This window comes from Ovis canadensis, chromosome 18 (assembly GCF_042477335.2).
Source record: "Ovis canadensis isolate MfBH-ARS-UI-01 breed Bighorn chromosome 18, ARS-UI_OviCan_v2, whole genome shotgun sequence".
NCBI lineage: Eukaryota > Metazoa > Chordata > Mammalia > Artiodactyla > Bovidae > Ovis > Ovis canadensis.
In genome coordinates this window covers 33,722,666-33,736,004 of record NC_091262.1, presented here as the reverse complement: position 1 = coordinate 33,736,004, position 13,339 = coordinate 33,722,666, and the positions used below count along the sequence as shown (strand labels likewise).

Sequence of the window (13,339 nt, the reverse complement as noted above, 5' to 3'; positions counted from 1 at the left end):
ATCTGCTGGCCAACGCAGGAGGTGCAGGAGATGTGGGTTTAATCCCTGGGTCAGGAAGATCTCTTGGAGAAGGAAATGACAACCCACTCCAGTATCCTTGCCTGGGAAATGCCACGGACAGAGGAGCCTGGTGGGCTACAGTCCATGGGGTTGCAAAAAGTCAGACATGACTGAGCGTGCACGTATTATTGCAGGAAAGATAATGGGGCCCAAGAGGTTGGTCACATCCCAGTGTCTGGGAACGGCTGCCAAGTATCGGTTCTTGGCTTCCTGCAGGAAAGAATTTAAGAAGGAGCTACAGAAGAGTGAAAAAAGGTTTATTCAGGGAGAAAACACACTCCCTAGACAGAGTGTGGGCCATCTTGGAAGGCAAGAATGGCAAGAGACCTCTGGGTATGGGGTTGTCAGTGTTTATAGGGGTGGGTTAGTTCATAGGCTAATGAATAGGAGCTGAAGCTCCAATATTTTGGCCACCAGATGTGAAGAGCCGACTCATTGGAAAAGACCCTGATGCTGGGAAAGTGAAGGCAAAAGGAGAACGGGGTGGCAGAGGATGAGATGGTTAGATAGCATCATCAACTCGATAGACATGAATCTGAGCAAATGCCAGGAGATAGTGGAGGACAGAGGAGCCTGGCTTGCTGCAGTCCATGGGGTTGCAAAGAGTTGGACAGCACCTAGTGACTGAACAACAATGAGTGGGAGGAGTGTTCCAGCTATTTTGGGGAAGGGGTGGGGATTTTCAGGCATTGGGCCACAGCCCGCTTTTTGGCCTTTATGGTCCTGGCATCTGTGGGTGTGTCATTTAATGTTTTGATGTGTTACAATGAACATATACTGAGCACCATCTGGGACTTAGCTGGTTCTAATCAGCTTATGTCATGTCCTTGGGCTATGCCATTCTCTCAAAGGTTGTGCCCTGTCCCCTTCCTGTCTCATTCTGTCCCTCTCATCGGCCCATTCCCCCCCACTTCTTGGCAACACTTTGCACATTAGCAGTTATTGAATTGATCATTACACTGTGTTTCCTGTCTGTCTTCCCTGGCTTGCGGTGAGGGTGGGACCATGTCTATCTTAAAACCTCCAGTGTTTAATCAGTACTTATAGAATGAATGAATGAACCCCAGAGATCTCAATCATCCTTGTCAAGTAGATGCTGCAAAGCTCTTTTCTAAGAGGGACGTTGGCAATGAGGGGAAATTTGATTAAAGACCCAAGCCAGGGAGAGGTCTAGGACAAGGGAGAGGGGGCTCATTGGTACAAGGGACTGCGGGGGCCAAGTGGAAAGAGGTATCAAAGCATAGAAGGCAACAAAGTCATGGTCAGCATCTTGCTCCAGTGCCAAAGCCAGGGGCCTGAGTGGGGAAAGCTGACTGGAGAGGGTCTGGCACATGATAAGTGCCCCTAAAATGGGGGCCATTCCTTTAATAAAATAATAATCTGCATGGAGCTCCTGAGAACGGTTGTTTTATTTAGAAAAATGAAAAGGGAAGAAAAGGGGAGTAACATGAACCAAAATATAGAGACAGTGCAAAGCATTTGTGTATGGTCAGAGTGGTGGGAACTAGGGTGTAACCATGGAAAAATTCTGGGTGCTGAGTCTGGAAAGGGAGGTTGTGGCCAGAATGGAATGCTCTTGGATGCTGTGTTGAGGTATCTGGGCTTTATCTTGTAAATTAGTGATCCCCCAAATGCGTTTGTTAAATGACATTGGATAAGAAGGGCTTCAGTGTCAAATAAGTGAAAGTGAAAGTCGCTCAGTTGTGTTCAACTCCTTGTGACCCCACAGACTCTGCAGTCCATGGAATTCCCCAGGCCAGAATACTGGAGTGTATAGCCTTTCCCTTCTCCAGGGGATCTTCCCAACCCAGGAATCAAACCCAGGTCTCCTGCATTGCAGGTGGATTCTTTACCAGCTGAGCCACAAGGAAAGCCCAGGAATACTGGAGTGGATAGCCTATCCCTTCTCCAGCAGATCTTCCCGACCTAGGAATTGGATCAGGGTCTCCTGCATTGCAGGCATATTCTTTACCAACTGAGCTATCAGGGAGGCCCAGGGTCAAATAACGTTACAACAAATACTACATGATATCACTTATACAGTAAGTCCCCTGCATACTAACAAGTTCTGTTCCAAGAGGAGAGCATGTTCATAAGTCCAATTTGTCTGTAAGACCAACAAAGTTAGCCTTGGTACCCAACTAACACTGTCAGCTATATTGCTCAGTTCAGTTCAATTTCTCAGTTGCGTCTGACTCTTTGCGACCCCATGAATCACAGCACACCAGGCCTCCTTGTCCATCACCAATACCTGGAGTTCATCCAAACTCATGTCCATCGAGGCGGTGATGCCATCCGGCCATCTCATCCTCTGTCATCCCCTTCTCCTCCTGCGCCCAATCTCTCCCAGCATCAGGGTCTTTTCCAGTGAGTCAACTCTTCGCATGAGGTGGCCAAAGTACTGGAGTTTCAGCTTTGGCATCAGTCCTTCCAATGAACACCCACGACTGATCTTTAAAATGGACTGGTTGGATCTCCTTGCAGTCCAAGGGACTCTCAAGAGTCTTCTCCAACACCACAGTTCAAAAGCATCGATTCTTCGGTGCTCAGCGTTCTTCACAGTCCAACTCTCACATCCATACATGACCACTGGAAAAACCATAGGCTTGACAAGACGAACCTTTGTCGGCAAAGTAATGTCTCTGCTTTTGAATATGCTATATAGGTTGGTCATAACTTTACTTCCAAGGAGTAAGGGTCTTTTAATTTCATGGCTGCAGTCACCATCTGCAGTGATTTTGAGCCCCAAAAGATAAAGTCTGACATTGTTTCCACTATTTCCCCATCTATTTGCCATGAAGTGATGAGACCGGATGCCATGATCTTAGTTTTCTGAATGTTGACCTTTAAGCCAACTTTTTCACTCTCCTCTTTCACTTTCATCAAGAGGCTTTTTAGTTCCTCTTCACTTTCTGCCATAAGAGTGGTGTCATCTGCATATCTGAGGTTATTGATATTTCTCCCGGCAATCTTGATTCCAGCTTGTGCTTCTTCCAGCCCAGCATTTCTCATGATGTACTCTGTATATGTTAAATAAACAGGGTGACAATATACAGTCTTGACATACTCTTTCTCCTATTTGGAACGAGTCTGTTGTTCCATGTCCAGTTCTAACTGTTGCTTCCTGACCTGCATATAGGTTTCTCAAGAGGCAGGTCAGGTGGTCTGGTATTCCCACCTCTTTCAGAATTTTCCACAGTTTGTGATGATCCACACAGTCAAAGGCTTTGGCATAGTCAATAAAGCAGAAATAGATGTTTTTCTGGAACTCTCTTGCTTTTTCCATGATCCAGCAGATGTTGGCAATTTGATCTCTGGTTCCTCTGCCTTTTCTAAAACCAGCTTGAACATCTGGAAGTTCATGGTTCACGTATTGCTGAAGCCTGGCTTGGACAATTTAGAGCATTACTTTACTAGCATGTGAGATGAGTGCAATTGTGCAGTAGTTTGAGCATTCTTTGGCATTGCCTTTCTTTGGGCTTGGAATGAAAACTGACATTTTCCAGTCCTGTGGCCACTGCTGAGTTTTCCAAATTTGCTGGCATATTGAGTGGAGCACTTTCACAGCATTGTCTTTCAGGATTCGAAGTAGCTCAACTGGAATTCCATCACCTCCACTAGCTTTGTCTGTAGTGATGCTTCCTAAGGCCCACTTGACTTCACTTTCCAGGATGTCTGGCTCTAGGTGAGTGATCACACCATCGTGATTATCCAGGTCGTGAAGATCTTTTTTGTACAGTTCTTCTGTGTATTCTTGCCACCTCTTCTAAATATCTTCTGCTTCTGTTAGGTCCAAACCATTTCTGTCCTTTATTGAGCCCATCTTTGCATGAAATGTTCCCTTGGTATCTCTAATTTTCTTGAAGAGATCTCTAGTCTTTCCCATTCTGTTGTTTTCCTCTATTTCTTTGCATTGATCGCTGAAGAAGGCTTTCTTATCTCTCCTTGCTATTCTTTGGAACTCTGCATTCAGATGCTTATATCTTTCCTTTCCTCCTTTGCTTTTCGCTTCTCTTCTTTTCACAGCTATTTGTAAGGCCTCCTCAGACAACCATTTTGCTTTTTTGCATTTCTGTTTCTTGGGGATGGTCTTGATCCCTGTCTCCTGTACAATGTCAAGAACCTCCATCCATAGCTCATCAGGCACACTGTCTACCAAATCTAGTCCCTTAAATCTATTTCTCACTTCCACTGTATAATCATAAGGGATTTGATTTAGGTCATACCTGAATGGTCTAGTGGTTTTCCCTACTTTCTTCAATTTAAGTCTGAATTTGGCAATAAGGAGCTCGTGATCTGAGCCACAGTCAGCTCCTGGTCTTGTTTTTGCTGACTGTATAGAGCTTGGCTCAAAGAATATAATCAGTCTCATTTCATTGTTGACCATCTGGTGATGTCCATGTGTAGAGTCTTCTCTTGTGTTGTTGGAAGAGGGTGTTTGCTATGACCAGTGTGTTCTCTTGGCAAAAGTCTATTAGCCTTTGCCCTGCTCCATTCTGTACTCCAAGGCCAAATTTGCCTGTTACTCCAGGTGTTTCTTGGCTTCCTACTTTTGCATTCCAGTCCCCTATAATGAAAAGGACATCTTTTTTGGGTGTTAGTTCTAAAAGGTCTTGTAGGTCTTCATAGAACCATTCAACTTCAGCTTCTTTAGTGTTACTGGTTGGGGCATAGACTTGGATTACCATGATACTGAATGGTTTGCCTTGGAAATGAACAGAGATCATTCTGTCTTTTTTGAGATTGCATCCAAGTACTGCATTTTGAACTCTTTTGTTGACCAGCTATATAGTACTGTACTTTAATAGGGTTATAACAATTTTCACAGACCTTACAAAGGACTGGGAAAAGACTCCTGGAGGGCACACACAGAACCTTGTGCGCACCAGGACCCAGGAGAAAGGAGCTGTGACCCCACAAGAGATTGACCCAGACTTGCCCATGCGTGTCCAGGAGTCTCCAGCAGAGGCTTGGGTCTGTGGAGGCCTGCTGCAGGGCTGGGGGCAGTGAGTGTAGCAGTGCATGCATGGGATCTTTTGAAGGAGGTTGCCATTATCTTCATTACCTTCTCTATAGTTTGGCCCCAGGTAAACAGCAGGGAGGGAACACAGCCCCACCCATCAGCAGGAAATTGGATTAAAGATTTACTGAGCATGGCCCTGCCCATCAGAACCAGAGCCAGTTTCCCCCTCAGTCAGTCTCTCCTATCAGGAAGCTTCCATAAGCCTCTTATCCTTCTCCATCAGAGAGCCCACAAACTGAAAACCACAGTCACAGAAAACTAAGCAATCTAATCACATGGACCACAGCCTTGTCTCAGTTCAGTTCAGTTCAGTCGCTCAGTCATGTCCGACTCTTTGCGACCCCATGAATCACAGCACTCCAGGCCTCCCTGTCCATCACCAACTCCCAGAGTTCACTCAGACTCACATCCATCAAGTCAGTGATGCCATCCAGCCATCTCATCCTCTGTCATCCCCTTCTCCTCCTAGCCCCCAATCCCTCCCAGCATCGGAGTCTTCCAATGAGTCAACTCTTCGCATGAGGTGGCCAAAGTACTGGAGTTTCAGCTTCAGCATCATTCCTTCCAAAGAAATCCCAGGGCTGATCTCCTTCAGAATGGACTGGTTGGATCTCCTTGCAGTCCAAGGGACTCTCAAAAGTCTTCTCCAACACCACATTTCAAACGCATCAATTCTTCAGCAGTCAGCCTTCTTCACAGACCAACTCTCACATCCATACATGAGCACTGGAAAAACCATAGCCTTGACTAGACAGACCTTAGTTGGCAAAGTAATGTCTCTGCTTTTGAATATACTGTCTAGGTTGGTCATAACTTTTCTTCCAAGGAGTAAGCGTCTTTTAATTTCATGGCTGCAGTCACCATCTGCAGTGATTTTGGAGCCCCCAAAAATAAAGTCTGACAGTGTTTCCACTGTTTCCCCATCTATTTCCCATGAAGTGATGGGACCAGATGCCATGATCTTTGTTTTCTGAATGTTGAGCTTCAAGCCAGCTTTTTCACTCTCCTCTTTCACTTTCATCAAGAGGCTCTTTAGATCCTCTTCACTTTCTGCCATAAGGGTGGTGTCATCTGCATATCTGAGGTTATTGATATTTCTCCCTGCAATCTTGATTCCAGCTTGTGTTTCTTCCAGCCCAGCGTTTCCCATGATGTACTCTGCATAGAAGTTAAATAAGCAGGGTGACAATATACAGCCTTGATGTACTCCTTTTCCTATTTGGAACCAGTCTGTTGTTCCATGTCCAGTTCTAACTGTTGCTTCCTGACCTGCATACAGATTTCTCAAGAGGCAGGTTAGGTGGTCTGGTATTCCCATCTCTTTCAGAATTTTCCACAGTTTGTGATGATCCACACAGTCAAAGGCTTTGGCATAGTCAATAAAGCAGAAATAGATGTTTTTCTGGAACTCTCTTGCTTTTTCCATGATCCAGCGGATGCTGGCAATTTGATCTGTGGTTCCTCTGCCTTTTCTAAAACCAGCTTGAACATCAGGGAGTTCACGGTTCACGTATTGCTGAAGTCTGGCTTGGAGAATTTAGAGCATTACTTTACTAGCATGTGAGATGAGTGCAATTGTGCAGTAGTTTGAGCATTCTTTTGCATTGCCTTTCTTTGGGCTTGGAATGAAAACTGACATTTTCCAGTCCTGTGGCCACTGCTGAGTTTTCCAAACTTGCTGGCATATTGAGTGGAGCACTTTCACAGCATCATCTTTCAGGATTCGAAGTAGCTCAACTGGAATTCCATCTCCTCCGCTAGCTTTGTTTGTAGTAATGCTTCCTAAGGCCCACTTGACTTCACATTCCAAGATGTCTGGCTCTAGATTAGTGATCACATCATCATGATTATCTGGGTCGTGAAGATCTTTTTTGTACAGTTCTTAAGAATGTACAGGCTTGTCTAACTCAATGAAACTATGCGCCACTCCATGTATGGCCACCCAAGATGGACAGGTCATGGTGGAGAGTCCTGACAAAACGTGGTCCACTGGAGAAGGGAATGGCAAACCACTTCAGTATTCTTGCCTTGAGAGCCCCATGAACAGTATGAAAAGGCAAATAGATAGGACACTGAAAGATGAACTCCCCAGGTCAGTAAGTACCCAATATTACTACTGGAGATCAGTGGAGAAATAGCTCCAGAAAGAATGAAGAGACAGAGTCAAAAACAACACTCAGTTGTGGATGTGAATGGTGATGGAAACAAGGTCCGATGCTGTAAAGAGCAATATTGCATAGGAACCTGGAATGTTAGGTCCATGAATCAAGGCAAATTGGAAGTGGTCAAACAGGAGAGGGCAAGAGTGAATGTCGACATTTTAGGAATCAGCGAACTAAAATGGACTGGAAGGGGTGAATTTAACTCAGATGACCATTATATCTACTACTGTGGGCAGGAATTCCTCAGAAGAAATGGAGTAGCCATCATAGTTAACAAGAGAGTCCAAAATGCAGTACTTGATGCAATCTCAAAAATGACAGAATGATCTCTGTTCATTTCCAAGGCAAACCATTCAATATCACGGTAATCCAACTCTATGCCCCAACCAGTAATGCTGAAGTTGAATGGTTCTATGAAGACCTACAAGACCTTCTAAAACTAATACCCAAGAAAGATGTCCTTTTCATTATAGGGGACTGGAATGCAAAAGTGGGAAGTCAAGAAACACCTGGAGTAACAGGCAAATTTGGCCTTGGAGTACAGAATGAAGCAGGGCAAAGGATAATAGAGTTTTTGCCAAGAGAACACACTGATCACAGCAAACACCCTCTTCCAACAACACAAGAGAAGACTCTACACATGGACATCACCAGATGGTCAACAATGAAATGAGACTGATTATATTCTTTGAGCCAAGCTCTATACAGTCAGCAAAAACAAGACCGGGAGCTGACTGTGGCTCAAATCACGAGCTCCTTATTGCCAAATTCAGACTTAAATTGAAGAAAGTAGGGAAAACCACTAGACCATTCAGGTATGACCTAAATCAAATCCCTTATGATTATACAGTGGAAGTGAGAAATAGATTTAAGGGACTAGATTTGGTAGACAGTGTGCCTGATGAGCTATGGATGGAGGTTCTTGACATTGTACAGGAGACAGGGATCAAGACCATCCCCAAGAAACAGAAATGCAAAAAAGCAAAATGGCTGTCTGAGGAGGCCTTACAAATAGCTGTGAAAAGAAGAGAAGCGAAAAGCAAAGGAGAAAAGGAAAGATATAAGCATCTGAATGCAGAGTTCCAAAGAATAGCAAGGAGAGATAAGAAAGCCTTCTTCAGCGATCAATGCAAAGAAATAGAGGAAAACAACAGAATGGGAAAGACTAGAGATCTCTTCAAGAAAATTAGAGATACCAAGGGAACATTTCATGCAAAGATAGGCTTGATAAAGGACAGAAATGGTATGGACCTAACAGAAGCAGAAAATATTAAGAAGAGGTGGCAAGAATACACAGAATTATACAAAAAAGATCTTCACGACCCAGATAATCATGACGGTGTGATCACTCACCTAGAGCCAGACATCCTGGAAAGTGAAGTCAAGTGGGCCTTAGGAAGCATCACTACAGACAAAGCTAGTGGAGGTGATGGAATTCCAGTTGAGCTACTTCGAATCCTGAAAGACAATGCTGTGAAAGTGCTCCACTCAATATGCCAGCAAATTTGGAAAACTCAGCAGTGGCCACAGGACTGGAAAATGTCAGTTTTCATTCCAAGCCCAAAGAAAGGCAATGCCAAAGAATGCTCAAACTACTGCACAATTGCACTCATCTCACATGCTAGTAAAGTAATGCTCTAAATTGTCCAAGCCAGGCTTCAGCAATACGTGAACCATGAACTTCCAGATGTTCAAGCTGGTTTTAGAAAAGGCAGAGGAACCAGAGATCAAATTGCCAACATCTGCTGGATCATGGAAAAAGCAAGAGAGTTCCAGAAAAACATCTATTTCTGCTTTATTGACTATGCCAAAGCCTTTGACTGTGTGGATCATCACAAACTGTGGAAAATTCTGAAAGAGGTGGGAATACCAGACCACCTGACCTGCCTCTTGAGAAACCTATATGCAGGTCAGGAAGCAACAGTTAGAACTGGACATGGAACAACAGACTCGTTCCAAATAGGAGCAAGAGTACATCAAGGCTGTATATTGTCACCCTGCTTATTTAACTTCTATGCAGAGTACATCATGAGAAATGCTGGGCTGGAAGAAGCACAAGCTGGAATCAAGATTGCTGGGAGAAATATCATTAACCTCAGATATGCAGATGACACCACTCTTATGGCAGAAAGTGAAGAAGAACTAAAGAGCCTCTTGATGAAAGTGAAAGAGGAGAGTGAAAAAGTTGGCTTAAAGGTCAACATTCAGAAAGCTAAGATCATGGCATCCAGTCCCATCACTTCATGGCAAATAGATGGGGAAACAGTGTCAGACTTTATTTTGGGGGGCTCCAGAATCACTGCAGATGGTGACTGCAGCCATGAAATTAAAAGACGCTTACTCCTTGGAAGAAAAGTTATGACCAACCTAGATAGTATATTCAAAAGCAGAGACATTACTTTGCCGACAAAGGTTCGTCTTGTCAAGCCTATGGTTTTTCCAGTGGTCATGTATGGATGTGAGAGTTGGACTGTGAAGAACGCTGAGCACCGAAGAATCGATGCTTTTGAACTGTGGTGTTGGAGAAGACTCTTAAGAGTCCCTTGGACTGCAAGATCAAACCAGTCCATCCTAAAGGAAATCAACCCTGAATATTCATTGGAAGGACTGATGCCAAAGCTGAAACTGCAATACTTTGGCCACGTGATGAGAAGAACTGACTTATCTGAAAAGACCCTGATCCTGGGAAAGATTGAGGGCAGGAGGAGAAGGCGTTGGCAGAGAATGAGATGGATCGATGGCATCACCGACTCAACAGACATGATTTTGAGCAAACTCTAGGGAGATAATGAAGGACAGGGAAGCCTGGCATGCTGCAGTCCATGGAGTTTCAAAGAGTTGGACACAGCTGAGTGACTGAACATAGAAAACAAACTCAAAAGATAAGGAAAACATTTTTGTTTGTTTTTTATTTTAAAAAAATGTTTAATTTTGTCCGTACCCAGTGCTCACTGCGGTGGGCAGGCTTTCTCCAGTTGCAATGGCCCGGCTTCTCATTGAAGTGGCTTCTTTGTTGCGGATCACAGGTTCTAGAGCAGAGAGTCAGTAGTTGTGGTGCAGAGGCTTAGTTGCCCCGAGAGTTGTGGGGTCTTCCTAGACCAGGGACTGAACTCGAGTCCCCTGCATTGGCAGGCCGACTCTTCACCACTGGACCACCAGAGAAGTCTAAGAAAGCATTTTTAATCTTACAGTATAGTAAGTAACCTTACAGTACAAGAAAGCAACCTTGAGAGTAGAGTACCAGCTACATCAGTAGCACTGCCGCTCTTTTTGGACATCCTGGGCTTGAAATAATGATGCCGTACTACTACATGCCATACAGTACTGTTCAGTAAAGGGCACAAAAGCACAGTCACTTTCTAAAGGACGCAGGCAGGTGACAATGTAGGCCAGGTACGTGAACTATTGGACATGTGAACTATCTTATGTGATCGGACATGGCACATTCAAATCTTTGAAAGTTCAAAGAAGCTTGAAGGTTCATACATAGGGGACTTACTGTATGTGGAATAAAAAATACAACAAAGGAATAAATATTAAAAAAAAAAAAAAAGCAAAGCAGACTCAGGGATATAGAGAACAAACTAGTGGTCCCAGTGGGGAGAGGGAAGGGGGACAGTGACATAGGGTTAGAGGATTAAGAGGTACAAACTGTGGAGTATAAAATAAGCTGCAAGGATATACTGTATAGTGCAGGGAATAGAGGGAATATTTTATAATAAGTATAAATGGAGTATAACCTTTAGGAACTGGGACTCACTCTACTGTACACTTGTAACACATAACATTGTACATCAACTATACATCAATAAGGACTTCCCTGGTGGTCCGCTGGTTGGGATTCCGTGCTTTCACTGGGCCCAGATTCTATCCCTGGTCAGAGAACTAGGATCCCATAGGCTGTGTTCGGCACCACCGAAAGAACAAAATAGAACAACTACAACAAACAACCATTTCCAACTAAAAAGAAAAAGGCAGGGTAAAAAAATGAAGCAGCTCTTTACCGAAAGACTACTTGGGCCCCTTAATTTGTCATTTTGTGTTTGGATTCTCTAACATGGGTATGCTATAGAGAATTTCTTAAACTTATTTGATCAAAGAATGAAGGTTCTAAGGAAGATACTTGGAGAAATACTGCTGTAGGCACTGGGCAACCCTGAAAGGTTTTGAGGGGTATAAAGCAATGGGGTCAGATTTATGTTTTCTGATTTCTTAAATAATTAATTACTCAGTTGGCTGTGCCGGGTCTTAGCTGCGGTTCATGGGGTTTTTTTGGCTATGACATGTGGGATCTAGTTCCCTGATCAGGGTGAACCCGGGTCCCCAGCTTTGGGAGCGCAGAGTCTTAGTCACAACCACCGGGAAGTCCCCAGATTTATGTTTGAGGCCAAGAAATTCTGTGGCCCAGTTGCCAGTGGGGGAAGAAGCACAGGGAAAAGGAGAAGAAGGCAAATATACCATCCACCAGCTTCATGAAAACAGAGGCTCACATGCCTGTCAGAGAATTGATTTCACCCACCGACACAGGGAGCACTGGGCTTAGGCTTGGCTTGGTTGCTGTCTCCATACATCTAGAGGGTCTGACATAGGAAATGCTGAGTGCTAGAGAGAGATGGGTTTCAGGGCATCTGGTTGTCTGTGATAAATAAGGGGAGCCTGGCGGCTTTCTCCTCTACATACTTCCTCTGCAGGCCGGGGCCTCTCACGTTCACTGTCCAGCCTCTCAGGCCCTCCCCGCCTCCCGCCTCCACCCCTGGACACTTCCTGCCCAGCTGCAGTGGGACCATCCTGCTCGCCTCTCCTCCCTTGGATTCCATGTGTGAGTCCAAAATGGCCTAAGTTGCGGTGGAGCTGCAGACTCAGGTCAGTCTTCCTTGTACACCTGTAAAAATCAGATGTAAGAACATTCTCCTTGACACACCTCTATCAAGAAAAAAAAAACAAAACCCATAATATATGAAGAGACATTCAGCCTAACAGAAAGCCCTGCCGTCAACCCCCTGAGCCCTTGGAAACGCTCAGAAGCCCCTTCAGTTCCCCACTGGAATCTCCATCTGCTAGATGATTCTCATTAATTAAGCTTGCTTTTTCTCAAGCACCAGCTCTTCTAATAAATCAAGTCCAGGTTTCAGATCCAAAATCTTTTTTATATGTCATCCGCGGTTGTAAGTTTTGCTTTCTAATTTTTACTGCAAATATCCAAGCACTTCCTCTATATAATGGATTAAATAAAAATTTTCAGGCTAGCCTGGGAACTTGACAATTACAAATCTCTCCTCTCCTCTCTTCACCTGAGTAAAAATGTGTCTGTTGTGGAGTGTGAAACTGACTTACAAAAGACCTTTTCCACAAAAACCTATCTGGGAGCTCTGAGGCACTTTTCCCTAACCATATAATTGTGTATTTGCTTGTGCATTTGGTCACCCCAGGTGGACTTTCACCTTACTCTTTCTCGATCTTTCTGACATCTAACACCCACCTCTCCTGCTTCTTAAAATGTATCCCAATATGGCTTCGAGGGCTCGACCCCAAGGCACTCTCAGTTCAGTTCAGTTCAGTCGCGCAGTCGTGTCCGACTCTTTGCGACCCCATGAATCACAGCACGCCAGGCCCCCTGTCCATCACCAACTCCCGGAGTTCACTCAGACTCACGTGCATCGAGTCGGTGATGCCATCCAGCCATCGCATCCTCGGTCGCCCCCTTCTCCTCCTGCCCACAATCCCGAAGTCCGTGCTATTGGGTGGGTGTTGACTCCACCCCCGAAGGCCCAGCCAATCAACACATCCTATTTCTGTGCGTCAGTGTTGAGCCAAGTCAGGCCTGCTAGAGTCAGTGAAACTCAACTAGTTATTTGACTTGTTGGGTTTCCTTTTCCTTTTTTCTGAGAGGCTGTTAAGGATGGGTGCCATGGCTGCCATCTTGCTGTTTCAGGAAAGTGAGGCCAACGTGAAGGAGGGCAGAGCTGAGAAACGGGACTTGGAATTAATCGTCCTTTGATCCTCTGATCAGCGGCACCTGAAGCTCCACCTACACTGAGGTTTTAGTTCTATGCATCAATAAATACACTTTGGTTAAATCAGTTTGGGTAGGTCT

The 13,339-nt window shown here is 44.6% G+C and overlaps 1 long non-coding RNA gene across 2 annotated transcripts in view; it reads left to right on the top strand.

The window, feature by feature from the left end:
- The window catches only part of LOC138423250 (uncharacterized), a 52,553-nt gene that overhangs the window by 9,765 nt on the left and 29,449 nt on the right, over positions 1-13,339 (top strand). Inside the window, exons 2-3 of one of the 2 annotated variants that reach the window (XR_011250194.1) lie at positions 11,937-12,108; positions 13,135-13,322. This is a non-coding gene — a long non-coding RNA (uncharacterized lncRNA). Of the gene's footprint in view, positions 1-11,936; positions 12,109-13,134; positions 13,323-13,339 lie in introns of those variants that run through there. The other variant, XR_011250195.1, reaches the window with a different exon arrangement.